We start from the raw sequence: 6,167 nt of genomic DNA, 5'->3' as shown, positions 1-6,167 counted from the left end.
AACTATTAAAGAAAGACACTCCCTTTAAATGGACAGAAAATCAAGAAAACGCATTCAATAATTTAAAGACAGCGTTAGTGACGAAACCCATCCTGCAATATCCAGACTTTTCTAAACCCTTTAACCTTACTACAGACGCATCAGGATATGCAATAAGCGGTTTACTGAGTCAAGGGCCAATCGGAAAGGATTTGCCGATTGCGTATGCCTCAAGGCTATTAAATCCCGCCGAACAAAACTACTCTACCATAGAAAAGGAGTGTCTGGCAATTGTTTACAGCGCAATGCACTTCCGACCGTATCTTTACGGAAGAAAGTTTACCATCGTAACCGATCATAAACCTTTAGTGTGGATGCATTCTATCAAAGATCCTACTTCAAGAATTTGTAAATGGAAATTAAAGTTATCGGACTTCGAATTTGATATTATATACAAAGAAGGCAGGGCGAACGCAAACGCAGACGCATTATCTAGGAACCCTCCGGAAGTTTGTTTACCAATCAGAAAGAGAGAGGAAGTCTCACCGATTCGCTATCCTGTCTCAAAAAGATTCGGAATAGATACGTCAATCGAAGACTCTCCCATATCCGAAGCTAAACCACACGTCTTGCCTCAATCCAGTGATTCTAAAAATCAAGGAAAGGGTTTTAACCGAAAACATTTTACAATAGAAGAAACCCCCATAAAATATTTAGACCAAGCATTAGCAGAAATCGATGTAAGTACAGATAGAGAAATAACCAATCGAGAAAAAGAAGGCACGGATACAACAAGCGAAAAAGAGACCTCCACTGTAATTCCAGAACTAATTCAACAACGAGAAAAGGACACGAGACCTACGATAATTGCGGAACTAAGAATTTCAGAAACCCGAGACTCAATTGCGAGAGTAAATGACCATAAAGTAGTATTTATAGATATACATGGCAATCTGATAGATAAAGGAGCCTTAGAAATGAAGGAAACGGGAAAATTACCTCGTTATGAAGATTTAATGTTAGAAAAAGCAAGATTGAATTACGATTCTGGAAAATACATTGTATTCCTACCGATAAAGGAAAATAGAAATATTCCAATAACACCAAAAAATTTATTAAACTCGCTAAGATCTCTATTAGACGCAGTAAATGAAAAACAGTTAACTTCGTTCAGCATTAGCAAAGGAAACTTGGAGGAAATACCCTGGCGATATACAATCAGAAAATTAAAGGAAATATTTATGGAAAAAACCTTAACCATCACCATTTGCACTGGGGAAGTAATTACCCCATCTGTGGAAGCGCGGAACAACATAATACGAGAAAAACATGAATCAAGCGTAGCAGGACACAAAGGAATAACAAAAACTTATCAAAGAATACGACAACATTACTATTGGGAAAATATGAAAAAGGAAATTCAAGATTACGTAAGAACATTTAAGGAATGTCAATTGAAGAAACTCACAAGAATAAAAGCAAAGCAACCAATGGTACTTACAGACACACCAGGTAAAGCGTTCGATAAGGTTAGTATGGATATTATAGGTCCATTACCAAAAACCCAAAAGGGAAACGAATATATATTAACTATCCAAGACTTATTAACAAAATACTCAATTGGGATTCCACTAGGAGGAATCTCTTCAGCCGAGATAGCGGACGTTTTTGTAAAGCGATTTATTTGTCGTTTCGGGTCACCGAGAGCTATTCTCACTGATCAAGGAACGAACTTTACATCCTCATTAATGAAGAAAGTAGCAAAGAGATTCCGCATCAAACAATATACCACGACGGCATATCATCCACAAAGTAACGGTTCAATCGAAAGATCTCACCACGTGCTGATAGAATATCTCAAATTATACATTGAAAATTCCAAAAATTGGGACGAATGGGTAGAATTAGCTATGTTTTCCTATAATACCTCTGTACACGAAGGAACGAAATTCTCCCCGCACGAATTAGTTTTTGGACATCTAGCCAGAGAACCTACTGGTGAAGTAATAATCGAAGAGAACATGGAACCAACTTACGCAGAATATCTCGAAGATCTGTTCGATAAAATTAACACCGTACAACGAATGGCAAGAGAAAATTTGATAAAATCCAAACTAAGATCAAAAGAATATTGCGACCGACGAATCAACCCCCAAGATTTTAAAATAGGAGATTCGATATATTTACTAAAAGAACCCAGTAAAGGAAAATTCTCCGATCAATATACTGGACCATACAAAGTGCTAGAAATCTTGCAGAACCAAAACGTCAAGATCGAAGTAAAAGGGATTCGGCGAACGGTGCATTTAAACAAGTTAAAACTAGCGCATAATCGAAATAAGCAATGAATAAAGCGATTTCAGTGGGCAACGTAGTGCGGTAGTATATGTTATAGTGCTGTTCGTCGAATAATACAGATATCGAACACCTAAAAGGAAAAAGGAAAATTATTATACGTGTTTCAATTATTGCTTAAATATAAAACGTGTTAACTCAATGAACAATTAACTAGTGAAAGTGAAAGTTACCTTGTGAACAAGTGATCAACATACAAGAAAGTGTACGTGCAAGTATAGGTTATGGATCGTTGTTCGTGGAACACAATGTATGACAGCTACCTAAAATAAGTGAATAAATTAGTTTCAATTGTCTCGGTGCAAAATACAAGGTTACTAAATGTTATAACTATATTATGGATAAATCAAAAGGAGGTGTAACACTGTTCGTCGAATAATACAGATAGCGAAAACCTAAAAAGAAAAAGGGAAAATTATTATGTGTACTCCAATTATTGTTTGAATATACAACATGTCGATTCAATAAATAATTAAAAGAGGGGAAGTGAAAGTTACCTTGTAAACAAGTAATCATCATACAAGAAGGTCTACATGCAAAATAGGTTATGGCTCCCTGCTTGCGGAACACCATGTACCAGCTGAAAATAAACGAACGAATTAACTTCAATTGCCTTAATGCAAAGAGCAGCATCGCTAAATGTTATAACGGTGCTGTGGAGGCGTGGCACTGTTTGTCGAATGACACAGATAGCGGAAACTTGGAAAAAGAAAAGAAGTTTATTACGAGTGTTCCAATTACTGTTTGAATGTAAAACGTGTTAGTTCAACGAATAACGAAAACAGTGAAAGTGCAACTTACCTCGTGAACAATCAATCACCATACAAGGAAGTGTACATGCATGGATTTCGCAGATTAACAAGAAGAAATAAAATAGCTGATAAATATAGAAAGTGGTTAGAAAATAATTAAGATAGATTAATTGAGAGTTAGTAATAAATATAACCGAAGTAAAAGGATATTTTATTATGTATTAATCTACGTAGTATTGTTATATTATTATATCTAACATGTAGAAATGGATTTTGTACGCATATATGTATATAATTCCAATCCAAGTAGTATTCATAATATTTATTTTCACTGATAACAAGTACGTAAAACCTAAAATAAAACAAAGGTTTTAACAATAAAAAAAAACAAAAAAAAAGAAAAAGGGGAAGAAGAAAAAAAAAGAAGAAAAAAAGGAAAGAAAAAATATAATATATATAAATACAAAATTTTCTTTTTCTATAAAAGGTTATTCCTATTTCTGATAAACTCGAGAAATGAAAACATTATACCATGATACACTGACGCAAAGATACACCACACAGAAGAAACTAATAGAGAACGCCTTAAGCTTGGCAAACTTACCGCCCGACGAATTTGCATACACCATAACCAAAACCCAGGACACATGGCTTTGATTGTTATTTAATAAGGTTTTGGGTTTATAAAATAACGATTCACTTAGATTCGTTTTCTCCAATATATTTCAGTCTTATAACACGTCTTACCACACAGGAATCTCCAAGTCAATAGAACAACGTGGTCGACTTCTAAGACAAAAGAGCGTCGTTAGAAGTCGTACCAACTTAGCTTGTAGTAAGCAGCGATCGTACCAACTTAACATTTCTCAACACTCCCCTTTGATCGCTAGTTTCTACAAGCCCCATAGCTTTGGTAAATTGCTGAGTCTTAATCCTATTTAGGCCTTTGGTGAGAATGTCAGCCACATTCTCAGGACTAGGTACATAAGTATAATCTAGTATCCCCCTCGATACGCAGTTCTTAACGTAAAAGTAACGCACTTGGACGTGCTTAGAACTCTCAGCAACTATTTCGTCCTTTGACCATGAAATAGCTCCGATATTATCGCAGAATATCTTGCAGGGGCGAGGGCAATATGACAGTTGACCCAATTCCTTTAACAGTAAAGAAATCCACACTGTTTCCCTTGCTGCTTCCTGCATTGCCACAAATTCCGCTTCGCACGTCGATTGAGCTATAATCGGTTGTTTTTTGGATAGCCAGGATATCGCACCACCAGCGAGTATGAACACATACCCGCTCCTGGATTTCCTGTCTACCGTACAACCCGCAAAACACCTTCAGAGGTTGCCCGGTCCTTTGGTATACTAACTTCAAGTCTTTGGTCTTTAGTAAATATCTGAATACCCGCTTCACTGCTTTCCAATCGGATACAGTCGGATTCGCGCATCTTTGGCTTAGTTTCCCTATTGCACACGCAACATCAGGACGACTTACAGTAGCTACATACATTATGTGCCCCACAGCTTGTTCATATAATTTACTGTCGAAAGGCTCATCACGTTCAATATCAAAACCAGCCTCACATTCTCTAGCTAGCGGTGTCGACACTCCCACCACCACAACCTCACGAGTAATGTCAAACAGATCCAGCATTTGACCTATCTGTACAGATTGATCGAATACTACAGTGGTGCTGTTTGGCTTACTCAGGTGGATGGACAGAAATTGAGTGTCTACACCTAGCATTCTAACATCTAATTTGTCCTTAATCCTAGTTTTGAATATCTCAATCCACTCATTCGTCCCAAACACAAGGATGTCGTCCACATACACAGCTACAATAAATTTTTTAGACGCATCCACATACACACATGGACCACTCACGCATGGGTTCAGACTCATACCTCTTAAAATGCTATCGATGTGTCTAAACCACATTCTTCCAGCTTGCTTCAGTCCATACAGGCTCTTTTTGAGCTTACACACAAATTTAGTTCTGTCTTTACCTGGAACTCTAAAGAGTTCTGGTTGCTCCATGTATATATCCTCATCCAGAGGACTGTTGAGATACGCACATTCCACATCGATGTGTTCGTAAACCCACTCATTTTCCGCACATAGAGCAAGCAGAATTCTTAGAGTTCTGCCTTTTACTATTGGACTAAAGGTTTCTGAATAATCTACTCCAGGCCTCTGCCAGAATCCCCGAGCTACTAGCCTAGCCTTATACCTATCAGGGTCTCTCTTTATCACAAGCACCCACTTACAGTCTATAACGTTTTTATTTAAGGGTCTTTGCACAATGTCCCACACATCTTTACTTTTTAGATTGTCTAGTTCCTTCCTTATTGCATCAGTCCATTTTTGAGCGTCTGACCCCCTCAGGGCTTCATACACATTCACAGGTACACACACGTTTTGAGCTTTACAAACAGTCGCAGTGTGAGCACAACAATCACATATTCTTGGTTTGTGTAGTCTTGCCGACCTCCTCGGCACAAACGGTACACTCACAGTATTCACTGGATTGTCCTCACACGTTAAACTGTCCATAAAGTAGTCGGTTTCCCCTTCGTCGTTTTCTCCGTCACTCTGTGTCTCGACGTCAGTTTGACCGGCTTCTCCCCTATTTTCAAAGGTTTCTACATCCCATATCCATTCCGAGGACTTATCCTTTATATGGTTCGTTTCCGCCTTAGCGCTCTTGTAGGGAAACGTGTTCTCCTCGAACCTGACATGACAGGATATTATCACCTTTTGGATCTTCGGTAGGTAAATTCTATAACCTTTGACCTGTCTGTCATATCCCACAAATATCCTCTCATCCGCTCTGCTCTCGAATTTTCCTCCGCTTGGACTCTTTAGATACCAGACTCTGCATCCAAACACTCTCAGTCTGTTTATCTCCCCTTGGAGGTCACATCCCTTACCCTTCCATAATTCCAGTGGGATCTTGTCTCCGATGGCAGCGGATGGGCATAGGTTTCTTATGTGGCATGCCGTGTTCACAGCTTCCCCCCACAGATAGTCAGGGAGTCCAGATTGGATGAGTAAACATCTGGACATCTCGACCAGGG

At 38.4% G+C, this 6,167-nt stretch overlaps 1 long non-coding RNA gene across 1 annotated transcript; it reads right to left on the bottom strand.

Moving 5' to 3' along the window:
* Positions 1-1,246: 1,246 nt before the first annotated feature.
* On the bottom strand, positions 1,247-2,917 carry LOC143304627 (uncharacterized). The gene is made up of 3 exons (XR_013061302.1): positions 2,832-2,917; positions 2,508-2,597; positions 1,247-2,407 (listed from the first exon to the last, which is right to left on the bottom strand). It is a non-coding gene; the product is annotated as an uncharacterized LOC143304627 (long non-coding RNA).
* Between the last annotated feature and the right edge of the window lie 3,250 nt (positions 2,918-6,167).

This window comes from Bombus vancouverensis, unplaced genomic scaffold (genome assembly GCF_051014615.1).
Source record: "Bombus vancouverensis nearcticus unplaced genomic scaffold, iyBomVanc1_principal scaffold0043, whole genome shotgun sequence".
NCBI lineage: Eukaryota > Metazoa > Arthropoda > Insecta > Hymenoptera > Apidae > Bombus > Bombus vancouverensis.
Note: the sequence above shows the minus strand (reverse complement) of the source record. Positions and strands in the feature narration are given on the sequence as shown.